The sequence below is a fragment of the Protopterus annectens genome, chromosome 10.part0, assembly GCF_019279795.1.
Source record: "Protopterus annectens isolate FY-2018-M chromosome 10.part0, PAN1.0, whole genome shotgun sequence".
NCBI classification, from domain to species: domain Eukaryota; kingdom Metazoa; phylum Chordata; order Ceratodontiformes; family Protopteridae; genus Protopterus; species Protopterus annectens.
Genome location: NC_056744.1, coordinates 67,714,760 through 67,730,217, shown reverse-complemented (window position 1 = coordinate 67,730,217; position 15,458 = coordinate 67,714,760). Strand labels below are relative to the sequence as shown.

General features: G+C 39.0%; 1 protein-coding gene across 1 annotated transcript in view; it reads right to left on the bottom strand.

Moving 5' to 3' along the window:
* NTN1 (netrin 1) overlaps positions 1-14,106 on the bottom strand; it is a 1,578,910-nt gene extending 1,564,804 nt beyond the window's left edge. Inside the window, exon 1 of the mRNA XM_044085027.1 lies at positions 14,053-14,106. The gene's annotated coding sequence lies outside the window, so the exon portion shown is untranslated. The remainder of the gene's footprint in view (positions 1-14,052) is intronic.
* Between the last annotated feature and the right edge of the window lie 1,352 nt (positions 14,107-15,458).

Genomic DNA, 15,458 nt, shown 5'->3' with positions numbered 1-15,458 from the left:
AGAAGGTTTACACTTCTGTACCCTTGGCCATTAGGGCTTTAAACTGCCAGTTTCATATGTTAAAGTATCCGCAACATGTTATTGGATTGCTTAAATAGAAAATTATGTTGATTCCTGACTGTGTGGAAAATAAAGAATTACAGGAGTTAATGCATTCTGCTGAACAAGTTGGAAAACATACTTTGCAGTGTGGTTTTGATTTATTAGAGGCCTCTTGCAGGGCTGCTGTCACTGAGTCTGTGCTCAGAAGGCATGCTTGGCTTAAGGAGCAATCTTTGCCTGATCATGTTAAAGCCAAATTGTTGGATGCTCCCTTAACTTAGGACCGCTTGTTTGGCAACAAGGCTGAGGAAGTTCTCAAAAAGATGGAAGATAAAGCTAAATCTATGCAAACTGTTAAAGATTTCTTACAAGTTCAGCCTCCTAGATTTAGTAGGCACTGGCCTTCTAAGAATTGGTCCTTTCCAGCCTCTTCAAGATCTTCTCAAGACAAACCCAGACACAGCAAAAACACTAGGTTTCAATCCCAGGGGACACACAGGACTAAGCAATGAGGGACCTCCACTTCCAAATCTGGGAGTAATAAGACTCCCCCCCTATAGTAAACTGTCTCAATGACTTCCTTTTAAAATTTCCAAGCACTTATCAACTGACTGCCCCTTTGGGAGGAAAGATTGCTCATCATACAAAAAACTGGGAACTCATTACCCAGGACAAAGGTTTTAAATATAGTGTCCCAGGAATACAGATTTCACTTCCACACATTGCCAACACTAAGCGGATGGCCAGACCTACCCCCAAATCAGTGGGCAGAGGCCCCAAAACAAGTACTTTCTCTCTTAAGCATGGGGGCTATTCAACTGGTACCAGAAGAGGAAAAGGGACAAGGTTTCTACTCGAGACTTTTCCTGGCACCCAGAAAAGACAATTCATGGTTTCTTATCCTGGACCTGTCTACTCTAAACACCTTTTTGGAGATTCCAAAATTCAAGATGCTAACTCTTCACCAATTACTTCCTATGCTAGACAAACATGCCTGGTTGGCAACACTAGATTTAAAAGAAGCATACCTGCACATCCCAATCAGGGAATCTTGCAGAAGATACCTACGCTTCAAAGCAGGCTACACGCACTATCAGTTCTCTGCACTGCCCTTTGGCTTATCTACTGCACCCAGGGTATTCACCAAGTGCCTAGCTCCAGTTACTGCTTTTTGCAGGCAAAGAAATATTCAAATATACCCATACTTGGACGATTGTCTAATTCAGGCAGAAAGCCAGGAGATACTTTTGGATCATCTGGCCTTTGTACAAAGGGTTCTAACTTGTCTGGGGTACACCATAAACAAAAAGAAATCACACCTGGTACCCTGTCAACAAATTATATTCCTAGGAGCAAGCTTGAATACAACTTCCCTGATTGCTTATCTCACACCAGAGAAACAAATTCATTTGACAACCTACTTCAAACAAGTGGCCACAAAAACCCTACTATCTGAAAGACAAATACTGCAAGCCTTGGGGTTCATGGCCTCCTGAATTCTTCTAATTACATATGCAAGACTGCATATGAGGAAACTGCAGTGGTGTCTGAAAAGCATATGGTGTCAACATTCTCAGGATCTAGAAGCAATGATTCCTATCATAGCTTGCCTATGCCTAGATTTCCTTTGGTGGGCAGAGGCCTGCCACCAAAACAAGGGACTACCTTTCACACCACCCCCTGCCATCCAAACCCTAACAACAAATGCATCAGACTATGCATGGGGGGCTCACCTGGCAGGGAAGTGCATTCAGGGCAAATGGAACCCAAGTCAAATGCACCTGCATATCAATCAAAAATAAATGTTAACTGTACAGAATGCTCTGACAGCTTTCAAGGACCACATTTTTCCAGGACAACTAATGGTAAAGATGGAGAACACCACTGTTATGTGGTACATAAACAAGCAGGGGGGTACACATTCTTACCCCTCTGCAGACTAGCCCTGGCATTGTGGAACACAGCCTTGAGCTACCAGATGCACCTACAAGCTCAATTCCTGCCAGGAAAATTAAATACACTGGCAAACAGACTAAGCAGAAACCTCATGGACCCACACGAGTGGAAACTGGAACCAAGGATTTTCATGATGTTGACAAGCAAATGGGGGAGCCCAGATATAGACCTGTTTGCCTCTCCCCATAACTACCAATTGGACTAATTTTGCACAAGGACTCCCCACAAATCAGCCTGGAAAGTGGATGTTCTGTCCTTCAGCTGGAAAAAACTATCAGTCTATGCCTTCCCCCCTCTGCCTCTGCTCTCCAAAGTACTACTAAAAATCAAACAGGACAAACCAAGGATGATTTTGATTGCTCCAGACTGGTCATGCCAACACTGGTACCCCCTCCTGTGCAGTGTGTCATGGTTATCCCCATGGCACCTGCCTCAGACTTCTTCCCTGTTGTCTCAGCAGGAGGACCAGATTCTGCACCCTCAGTTTCTAACACTGAACCTAGCAGCCTGGCTAATTACCTAATCTCTCCTTTACCTCCCCCAGTAAACCTGTGATGGATATCATTTTAGAGGCAAGGAGGCCTAGTACTAGAAAATCTTATGCTGAAAAATGGAAACAATTATGTGCCTGGAACCAGTCTCAAGGGATGAGCACAGCAACGCCCAGTTTACCTCAGATTTTACAATACTTAACTGAGATGCTTCACAAGGGTCTGTCTTTTTCCTCCATCAAAATTCACACCTCAGCCATTTCAGCTCATTATAACACAGAACCTCCCCTCTTATTTCATCCACTACTCAAGCAGTTCTTCAGAGGGGCAAAAAATGTGAGGCCACCCAGGAGAGCTCCAACCTCAGCCTGGGACCTTAACTTTGTTTTGGAGAAACTCACTCTCCTCCTTTCGAGCCAGCTGCTACTGCAGACTTAAAATGTCTTTCTTGGAAAACAGCTTTCCTTTTAGCAATCACTTCAGCAAGAAGGGTATCTGAATTACAGGTCCTTATGGCAGTGGAGCCTTTCATCATCTTTCATGCGGACAGGGTGTCCCTCAGAACCAATCCATCCTTCATGCCCAAGGTGGTATCCAGTGTGGCTCTTAATCAGTCCATTCATTTGCCAACCTTCTTTCCCAATCCACAGAACAAAGGGGAATGGATACTGCATTCCTTAGATGAGCACAGACAACTTAGATTCTACTTGGACAGGACTAAACCTCAAAGGAAGTCTGAACAACTTCTGGTGGCATTTTCTGCAGGGGCAGAGGGGAAGGCTATTTCAAAGCAAACCATTTCTAAATGGATAGGCCATTGCATTCATTTCTGCTATAAGCACCATGGAAAACCTATCCCACAGGGGATCAGACCTCACTTCACCAGAGCTGCATCTACCTCTACAGCCTTTCTCAGTGGAGTCCCTACCAGGGACATCCTAGAAGCTGCTACCTGGAGTTCTGTACATACTTTCACCAGGCATTATCATTTGCCAATGTTCTCTAAATCCAGAGCTGGCTTTGCCACTGCAGTCTTGCAGGGCCTTATAGCTGGTCCTAATGCTATCTAAATTCCTCCTCCCAACCATAGCTATGGGAATCTATCCAAATGACTGCAACAGTGAAACATGAAGAACATAGTACAGTTGTGTACACTTACCATAAATGTAGATGTTCGAGTGTATTCACTGTTGCAGTCCTGGTTACCCTCCCTTCAGTTCCCTAACTTCATTTGGCTATACCTCTACTTTCCTTTACTATGCTTAAAAGCTTTTTGGTGTATTTGCTTTTTTCTTGGAGGTATATCATTGTATTTTTATAGTTAATTGCTTCCCATTAGGGGGGGCACCTGACATCTGGGGCAAGAAAAACTGATGTAATGGCATCGGCTGCATGTTTTATACCCCTGACGACCTGGCATCATGGAAGAAGGGATAGCAACCAACACAGGACCCAAGACTTTGTTAATCAGGTCAACTGAGGGCTACCTGCAAGCAGAAAACCCAAATATAATGACTGCAACAGTAAATACATTCGAACATCTACATTTATGGTAAGTGTACACAGCTGTACTTTCATAGGTTCATAAGTATTAGGTTATCTGCTCTTACAGGCCATTTTAAGCCTAGCCAATTTCTGTTTTGGATCTTGAGTTATCCTATACCATATGCTGTTAGATTGTCCTTACGCATCCCATCCCATCCCATCCCATGGCTAAAAATGATACTTTACCCTAGTCAGAATAACTAGGACAAACCCATATAGTCTGGCCATGACTGCTCCTATTTCCTTACACTGAAACAGCAGGTTGTGAAATAATCCACTGTAGTTTAACGTACCCCTCCAAATGACCCTCACGGATGCAAACAATACATGAAGTAAATCCATGGCAATCTTCTGCACTCACTCTCTACATGACCTAACACAATATCTTCCTCTGTCATTAAATTATACCCAGCAAGACCTGGTAAATTATAAATCTCTCCTCATATCTCTGTAGCCAGCCATTATCTAAATAGTGACTTTGCAGACAACTGTCCACAGTACGTGGTGAGATACTTTTGGATGAAAATCTGGAGGAAGGTATCAGTAGAATTATTCACGTTGAACTGGCATGTTCACCTATCAGGAGCTTATGTCATTTCAAAAACTTAATGTAGGTGACCTTCTTTTGATGTTTTCTACTGATTAAATTATTAGAAATACATTTAGGACATCCTTTGCACAGACAAACATTCAATTCAATATATAATGAGATAGCTTTTACAGAACATGGCAGTTCATTCAAATGGTATTAATGAGACATAGAAAAACACAAATAGGTCTTTCCTAAGTTCATAGGTAGGTACTAGGCTATTTGCCCGAAGGCATTTATAAGCCTAGCCGGAATGTGTTGGCTTTTGCCGCCCCCTTAGATTAGTTCCCTGTGCCTCTGTCCAGCAGAGCCATTGAAGTGATCCCTGGGGTAAACTTTCTGTTTCCCATCCACTTGTCAAGGTTTCTCTTGAAGAGGGATAGTGAGGAGCTCTGCCTAATGTAGATTGGAATCTTGTTCCAGAGCATGGGAAGTCTCTGGGACAGGAATCTATCCATCCAGCATGTCCTATCTATTGTTGTGGTGAGGTTTAGATCCCTCTGTCTATGTCAGTTATCCCTGCCTACACATAAGCTTCTGTAACCAAAAAGATAGCTGTGGATGATACCTTGACCATCACTGGTGTATACATTCCCAAGCTTATTACAGGTTCTGAGCATAAGAAATCAGCATTCGTCAGCATGCAGTGGAATTAACAGAATAAGAAGAGGAAAAACTGTTTTATCAACAGGGCAGTTCATTTACATCACTATTTTCCCCTCCTCTGAAGTATCCTAACTGCAATCTGCATTACTTGAAATGAACATGTACTGGGAAGAAAGGATTTAGTTTTGCCAACAGGAAACTGTTTGAACTGAGAATTACAAGAAAGAAAAAGACTTTTGTGCCCTTCTCCAGTAAGTGTTTACCTCACTCACGGGGCATCAAAAGATGGTGGCACAACACTTAAGCTTAATTTACATAGTACTCCGATGTTTTGATAAAACTAATGCTCACCTGTGCAAGTCAACCATGTCACACACACAGTAATAATGAAATTATATCAAGTATTATCTAAACTGAACAAAAGGTATTACTACACTATGCTGGCCCTAAGAATTTTATACATCAAATTGAATTAATACATAACAGAAAACAGATGAAGGACCAGCTTTGCAGCTTTCAGACAACGCAGAACAGACACAACCAGCTACCAGAACAATATCACAACAAAATATACATACAAATACCACACCAATATATTATATCTAGTCTTCTAATAATAGCTAATTTATGTGGGTACAGGCCTTTATCACAGATACTGTTCTGCGAATGCTTCTGCCTCTAGGGAAACATGTTCCAGCTATTCATTTTGTGCATGCTAAACCACCTGTTCTCTTTGAAAATGTCTTGCAAACTCTGTTATATATCTTCCTACACTTCCGTTGGGAATATGTAGGAGACTATTGAACAGTAATTGCTATTCTGTCAATAAGATGACCTATAGGAAGTCTTGGCCTCCTGGTAGCCACTGACTGGTTATGCCCTTGTTCTTTTAGTAGCCAATTGTTATATTTTATTTTTAATCTGTCACTTGTTACCTCCTTCCAGAAGGCTAAGTTTCAAGGACAAGTAAGAAAATCTTTCATATATTATAGTCAGTCTGTTATTAAAGGTGTAAGGTCTCTTATTCTGGTTTCTAAAGTTATTATTGCAGAGGCTCTAATTGCTCCTGAGCAGGATATGCTATTGTATAAATGATAAAAAGACAGTCTAAAAGAATATAGCATAGATACAGATTGCATATTCTGCACAATAATTTGTTTAAGAAAGATTAAACTACTGAAGTGGCCAAACCTTCCTTCACTAAGGCTACTCACTGAACTCTAGGCATACCATTTAAACAAGATGTTCATGAGTGGTAATCAGATGCTTTTGTAGCTGAAAAAAACAAGTGTGTTGATGGCTAGATTAGGGGTGTGAGAATGTCGGGTCCTTTTGGTGTGTACTTGCTTGTTTTCTTGTGTTCTCTTTCTCACTCTATTTTCTGTGAAAAGAAGGATCTGGGTTTCACATCATGTGGATTCATTTAGCTTTCCTCAGTAATAGGATGAACGAAGCTGACCTCTCCTGAGGTTTGTTTAAGGACAGAACAATGTTTGCCTTCTCCAAACACCCTGCATTTCTTTAGATCTCTTGGCCTGGAATTGCCATCAAGCACCAAACAATTAGTTGGGGAGTTAAAAGTTCGTCTTCGGAGGAAGAAGAGTTGAACAAAACTTGTAAATAATAAGGGACCTGAGAAACTAATAATCCTGTTCATTGCATACTGGGCTAGGGAAACTGGGTTTTAAAAATAATATAAGTAAAATACTTTGCAAATAAATGAAATCAGATCCTTCGGAAAGAAATGATTCAGTGAATTTATTAATTTGTGCTTTAGGAAATTTCATTTTAAAATTTACATTTTGTCACAAACAGTTTAACTAGGAGCCATCATATTCTGGATTAAAAGAAAATGATGATACTGTAGTCCGCAAAAAAATAAATAAATAAATAAAAAGAAATGAAGACAGATGTCAGCAACACAATGAGAATTACTTCTCTAACAAACCTGCTGTTATGGAAGGTCAGTTCTCACATTGGATAACTCGGTAATAGATATTCAATGTGAAAACAGAAGTCTCTCACTCTGTACTAAGTAATTGTCCTACAGACTATTCAATATATGGGTATAGATGTCCAGACGGTCCAGTATATTAGTATATATGTGTTTGTTGCTACTAGCAGGTCTCCAGTTTACAATTTTTAGTATCATTTTCTTGTTTGGTCTGGTGACACAAGACACAAGTACTTTTTCAAGCAAGTTGCAGTACTAGCTGTAATTAGAGAAAATTAATAAAAATGATAGTGGGATATTGATACTGGATAAATAGAAAACATACACCCATTCATTGCTGTCAACCTCTTACAGAAAGAGATCTGGACAAAGCCATCAATAAGGGGTGGGTACAAAAGCCCAAAAATAGGGACACTTTAAATATTGCTCTTACAAACTTAGAAAATTGATGGAACAACATTTTTATTAGCATGCATTTTCTGAAAGGTATGAAGTCTGAAACTCAAATGCCTTGTCATTATTTTCTTATTTCAACTTCAATGATTTGCTAGAAAACCACAATTTTATGAGAAACGGGCCCAAAATATGAGGTTCCCATTCCGTAGGCTCATTATTTTACAGAGGTATGGGGTGTTTTCTGTAACGATGGCCAGGGATTTGTTAACGAGGAGGTTGTGTTTTATTCACATAACTATAGACTTGTTCATTTCTTCCCAGCGTTAATAACGTAGAGAGCTTCAGAAACGGGAGTGGGGAACTGTAATTGGAAGAAATGGCATTAAATGATCTAGAAAGAGCTACGGACTAATAATAATAATAATAATAATAGTTCTCCGAGTCCAGGCATTCAGGCCCCAAGCTCATTGAGAGGAAAATGTCGAGAGAAGAGAAAGAAATCAGTGTGCAATGTCTGATTTGTTTTCGGCCAAGGCTGCATCTTACTTTGTGCTTTGGATAGACTTATAATTGTTGCTGTAAATACTTTACTCTATGTACCTGTCTTGTAATGAGTTTGTTGTTTCATGAGAAATGTATCTGTTGTTTTTCTCAGAACTGTCTGAAATTCACTTGTTAATATGAATGTACTGTGGTGGAGCCTTTCCCTTCGGGCCTCTGCTGAAAATGGACTCTAACCAGTCGGACTTTCCTGGTCAACAAAGACAAATAAATACATAAATGAATAAGCTGGACAAAACTAGCCGTCATGATACCTTAAATACAAATGAGCGTATCATAAGGCTTATCATAAGTCTCGAATTCACGGCTGCAAACCCGTGTGCTGCGTATAGACACAACTTAAGTTAAAATATACCTGATGTATTCAGGAAAGTCGGTGCATTTTTTCTGTCATAACAGTTTTTAATTACTGCCCATCGGTTTTTGCATTAACTATTTTACGACAACAACCCCACCTTCTTGCAGTTAGCAGCTGTGTTAAAATACAGTCATTAAAGCGATTTATCAGTGTGCTTAAATACAACATAATACAACGAAACTGTCTAATTATGTCAGGCAGTATATTATAGATGCATCGATTACACGTGTTACGGGTACCCCTTACCACCCCTCACCACATTTGAACTGATCAGTAGTGACACTGTGCTTGACGTGAGTTAAGCTAGAAAAATGTAACTTTGTGCAGTACAGCCCATGCAATAATCTTTTCTTACACTTATCAATACGAGAGCTGAAACTTTTCTTTTATTGAATGTATGCATAAGGTTAACAAGGTAGGGTTGTGCATTATCTAATTCACGAAAAATGTTTTTGTTGAACTGGGCCTCGCAAAGAAAAAGTGGCTATGATGCCTAATGTGTTTTCTGAGTTATGGGTTTGCCTTGTTTGTTGTGTTGTTTTTGACATTATCCCCAGCTCAGCTTTCGGGATGGGAAGCTCCCTTACTTCTTGTACGTGATTAGACAAGAACATATATATACATATATATATATATATATATATATATATATATATATATATATATATATATATATGTGTGTGTGTGTGTGTGTGTGTGTGTGTGTGTGTGTGTGTGTGTGTGTGTTGTGTTATTTGCTTTGGTCTGTGTAGGTAACAAGATAAAATAACAGCTTTATAATGCCACCTTGAAATAATCCAGATTAAGAGGTCTGCATTATTAAACTGTAGCAAAGATGATCTCTGAGAACCTGCTATAAGAAGCTAGGGGTACGGGAAACGAAATAAGAACATTTCCTTTTGGAGGCTTAAGTGCTTGCAGCTGCACTCATTTTACAAAGGCTGTTTCAACCTCCACTTCCAAAACATCAGGGTTTTGTATTGACTTTCTCTTGAAATAATTCAAACACGTCTGGTTTGAGGTAAAATGGAAATATGAGGAGTTTTCCATTTAGGACTACGACTTGTTGCAGATTATATTTTCCAAACAAGCAGAGTTAATGTTAATGCCTAAAAGACTTCTACTTGTTCTGTTTGTAGTGTCCACCAATGCTTTAATTGCATTTGTTTTCAGGAATCCAAACATTTCTCTGGTAAGACTATTTAAATGCTCAGTACGGGTATTTCTTTCCTTTAAACGTTTGTGACTGACATGAGGGCCAGGGACCCCCAAAGTGACACGAAAGGGACCAGTAACTCTCCTATACGCTCCCCCGTCCTTGATTTTTCTCCCAATTTTGTTGTTTTTGTTTTACAAAGTGATGATTCTTGTAAACTGTGATGGATTGTAGTGCATAGATGACAGTTACTAACATCATAGACTTCTTTTATCTCCGAAAATGCACGTCGTCTCTTATTAGGTTAGTAATGCTGAAGTCTCAGTGGTTCGGGTCTCTGTTCCTGATTATTTTTGGCTTTGTCCCTGATCTGTGAGGTGGAAGGTTGGGGACTATAGTCTTTCCTCATAAGACCTGAAGCAGGAATTCCAGTAAAGACTGTAAATCTGTGTCCTGCCTAACATCTATCTACTAGCTGTCTGTCTATCTTCTAGCTCTCTCTGTCAATATGTAAGTATACTGACAGATGCCCACATTTACACAGCACTAAAGAAAAAAATATCTCATTTGCATAGCAAGTATTCTTTGCTTTGAGGCTTGCAAAGCACAAAACAGAACCAGATGTGCCTTCACTCACCACTCTGATCATTCTAAGCAATTCCACTTCAAACAAACAACCTGAAGAGTAAACATGTCAGCTTTAAGGACAGAAACACATAAGCAACACTGGCAGCAAGTAAACCCAAACAACATTGAACGTTAAAAGCTACAGCTCTGTTATAATACTGTTATGTAGCAGCTATCATGTTATCCTGCACAAATGTATATACTGAGTGTGCTTTAAAATGAATATGCAAGCAATTTTAAAAGGAAAGAGGGTCGCTTTAACTTGCATGTCGATATACATTGGATAAGGTGAAGATTATATTGTTATTCTGCACAGAACGAGTGAAGATGCATTCATGCCTTTTAAGAGGCACATGCAAGTCACTCGTGCATAGATACACACCGGATAAAATGAAGAACTGTAGAACTTTTAATTTTTTGTGCTTATTTTTTTATTTATTGCATTGCCCTAACTTACTTTCTCGTTAAGTCTACTTTGTTCCTACACGGTATGTTCGTCCTTCACCTTCAGCTGCAGATCACACACACACATAGCTCTCAACCTTCCATCTCCAAAATGAGGAACACTCGCCTTCATAATGTGGAACAAATGGGCAAAATGTGGAACACATACTAATGGCTTACCAACAACTTCAACTAGGAAGGTCATAGGATGGTTAACATATGCTGGTTTTACTTATAAAGAAGATCATTTAATGAATTAATATGATTAATTTCAATTACCATGGATTTCACTAAAAAAATCCTAACACGGAATATGTGACAGACTCTTTCAATGTGGAACTTTGAGGAATTTCGAGGAACATGAACTTTTTAAGACCCCAAATGAGGTACGTTCCTCGTAATGAGATACACTTAAGAGGTATGCTGACACACACACACACACACACACACACACACACACACACACACACACCAGAAGCATCATGGAAACAATCATTTCTGACATTTAGCTTTGTATCAAAAGATTATAGATTATAAACTTCAGTTAATACAATGATGCTTCAGCATAAAGTATCTACAGAATGGATGTTATACGTTAAGGAACATCAGCTAGACTGTGCAGAGGCAACAAACACCAGAAATTCAACATGTGACATAAGCAAAAAGAGAGGACAGTAGTTTTTCAGTTGCTTAATTCCTCCACCTGTTAACGTAAATTCCTTAATACTGGGTTTGCATTTTAAGGCTGGCTGGAGTCCCTATTTTTCATTGTTCCTCAACATGTCCCGTCTTGATCCACTCATCTTGTGTTTGCATGTTTAATAAATATGTTTAAAAGACTTGTTGCCTTCAAATATATATTTTTATTATATACTCACGCAAATATTCTTTTCGGTAAATGCAATGTTTTGCAGTTTCAGCTAGAATGTAGTGCAAAATGGAATTTGCAGTGCAGCTCAAAAAAAGTTGCACAATTGCTTCCCTTCTGTGAAATTTGACCTTGGAGGAAGCTCACTTGCGACTTCATCACTCATGGGTACACAAGATCTAACTGCATTCTCTAAAATATTTCAATTATTTTTCCATGACAAACCAATCGTTAAAAATGGAGGAGTTGGGGGTTATGTCCTGAGATAAAATACGCCATAGTGTACTAAGACATCTGGCATTTGAAGACATTTCAGATTCTGTATTAGCCTAGGTCAAACGATTAGCAAAAATGCCATCCATGGGGTTTTAAAATGATGAAAATATGTCGGTGCATGGAACATTAGTTAATATTCGCAAAAACGTTATCTCAATTTATTTAAAAATGTGCCACTTTCTTATTTCATTCAACATCCACATTATATTTGAGTGCATGGGGCCAAACATTTGTTAATTGTGGATTGTTTAGAAATGAGCTCGGAAGTGAAGCAAACGTCTGATTTCGAATGCTCTTCTAATATTCGATAAATACTGACGTGTTTGAGACTATCAGGGTGCTTTTATACTATCAACAAATCAAAGCACAGTCAAAACTAAGAACACTAACCTTTTTCCATAGAGTGTATAGACATCTAAATAGAACATAGTAGTCAGATAAATAATATTCGACTTCTTAGTAATCACTTGGTTAAGCTTTAACATTGCTCTTTAGAAGTAAAGACAAAATTCGTGCGTGTAACGAGAGTATCTGTTCTGATTGAGGGAATCTAGATCTGAATGGCATTAGTTAAGTTGCTTTATTATGCAGCACTGTCGGGGATTAGTCATAGTACTTAAAATAATTCACGAAGCAGCCACATGCTTTATTCAGATTAGATTTTTTTTAGATAATGCAGTATGTATAGAAAGTATAGACAAGACAGTTCTGAAGGAGGATCCTGCAATTCTGCAGTGAACTGAAGTAGGTAATAATACCTTTTAATTCACCATAGTCCTCTTACATTCTTAAAATTTCTGATTTGCACATTGAAAACTCACTTACAGGTCACAAACTTCGCCTCAGGAAATCATTTAATGTTACCGTATAGAATAATCATGTGTATTTCAAGTATAATTGAAACACATTTTCCCTGGTTTATAGAATGTGGTTAATATTGCCTAGCAAATAATAATCGAGAAAGATTATTGCTATCTTTTTTTTTATTCTGGAGTACTGCTCAACCTGTTTTAGTAAGATAACACTGACCTCCATAAATATTAATTAGACAAAAGATGCGCTGACTACCAACTAACTTGACAATTTATATTTGGATTGTTAGAGATAAAAGAAATGTTAATAAAGTCAAATTAATTGCATTCTGACAATGATTTTAATATGCATTTTAAATTTTAGCTAATTTCTCCAAGGATCTGTTTATTATTGCACGTGTAATTAAACCGGCTAGTACTATACTTCAGCTAGAGGCACTTTAGGGTTCCCCATCTATGCCTCTTCAGCTGATTTTGCATGAAAATCCTTCCCCGCAAAAAAGTGTTTTTTTTTTTTCATGCAATTGTAAATTCGATAGAATCCCAGAGAAGACCCATTTGAAATAATCAGGGGACGATTTATTCCGATGGAGTGACAGTTCTTTTGAACAGTAACCGAATTGCATTTTCTGTCCTTCCCAAAGCTTTTCTTTCCAGTTTTGTTCAGATTAGGCTGCGTGGATGAATGCCGGCATTATCCAGCTCAGTTGCTTTTCTGAAATGCCAAATTAATTACCAAGGGCTGAATCTGCGGGGCAAGAGAGGAGCTGAAAAGTTTGGGTGTGAAAATGTGTTAAATATCTGAAATAGCGTTCTGCGACTGTCAACAGCAATGCAACCAGCCCCCCTTGGATCGCTGTCTTATTTGTATTTATTTATTTATTTGCATTAAATGTATATATATGTTTAGTAATTGCATCCTGCCGTTTTATATAAGCAAAAAGGTTTTTACATGAAAAGACAAACTATTATTAGAGCAGCGAGAGATATAATTAAGTCGTTTTCCCATGTCTGTTTCTATTATTTTCACAAACTGCTAACACGTTCTTTTTATTTAACATTATATATTATATTATAACTCATTTCACTGAGAAAAATACTTTCTTTTTGAAACGTGTGTGTGTGTGTGTCTGTGACCAGCTGAGTCAGACAGTTCCTGTGTTTCAGGTTAGCTATATCTGTAGTTTCAGTTTATTTGTAAGAGAGCAGCGAAAGACGATGCATTTGCGTGCTGAAAGCAATCTAGTCATTGTCCCGTATTTGCGTGAAAGATGGAAATAAATGCGATTCCTCCTAGCAAAAACACCTTCTTACGCCATAAGATAACCTTAGTGCCATATCCAACAAATTCAGAATCCGAGTTTGACTTACCTTCATAGGATAAGTGAAATATGTCTGGAAGAGTATCCGCTATTTGCTTCTGGCCCTCACAAACTGTAAGGGGATTTAGAGGCATGGCCCCTTTAAGATCCCACTCTCCCAGACCACGTGACGCATTGCCTAAAGTTATTCCCCCCTGGCAAATGTTTGCACCTGCAAAAAAAAAAAAAAAAAAAACTTGGTTGGTACATCTAAAACTTTGATGAGGATGGAGCCTTTGAATCGGCGGACCATATTTTTAACATCCTAATCGTCCGCGTTAGTGCTGGCTTTAAAGTTAACACTGTGATAACATTGGTAAGGAACACTGTTGGAGGTTACAGGGCTCTGACAGTTCCAAAGGGTCTAAGCAAGTGTTTTCCTTCTTTCAACCGATCGACCCATGGAGCAACTTCCACCATAAAATAATGTCATGGAGACGTTTGCTGGCTGTAATTAAGGGAAAGAAAGACAGGCATATGGTTTGTCAGATAGTTACTTATTTAACACCTTTCATTGAGTCACTGGTTTGTCCTTGTGTTTAGCGTACACAGTGTTTGTCAGGGGATGATGACATCTTAAAAGGAAAATATGAAGTTACTGCGTGTGTGTGTGTTTACGCACTGTTATAGGATGATTAGTTCCTTCCTTGGACCTGGGGGATGTAGGTTAGAGTCGTATCTCATCTGTTTACAATGGGATAGCCCAGTATGCACATCAGTCAGACTACGGGTGCTCTCTCCATACTGAGGAATCAGGTGAACTCATCCGAGAGCAGGACACAGACTTTCAAAAGTGCTAAACCTCCCAGCACTGGGAGGAGGAATGCATTATTTACATCTCCAATACAATTTGCATAGATAGCTATCTTTTTAACCGCCAGGGTAGAGGCAGGCTAACAATCAACGTTCCATCTCCAGAATGTGGAACTCTGCATCACATAACGTGGAACAAGTGGACAAAATGTGGAACACATACTAACAGCGCGCTAACAACTTTTACTAGGTAGCTCGTAGCATGCTTAAAATGAGCTATGTTTTACTTATTAAGCTTTATTTTGTTGAATTGATATGACAGAGTATTATTTATAATGGATGTGGGTTAAATATTAACAATGAATGTGTGACAGTCTAGACCCTTGCAAAGTAGAACAATCAGGAACACGGCCTTTTTAACACTCAAAACGAAGAGCATTCGTCTTAATGAGGTACACTCGACAGGTGTGCAGGCAAACATACTCACTCTGCTAAGCCGAGTACGGTTTTTGAATATAACTCATGACAACCAAGGCGCAGTTTTCTTATTATGTTGTCCTCTTGAGCACGAGGATAGCACAGTTAGGGTTGTCAAATTTCCAAATGCCCAAAGTGGGACGTTTTTGGTAGAAACGTCAGATTTTGCCGCCCGAAACATACCCA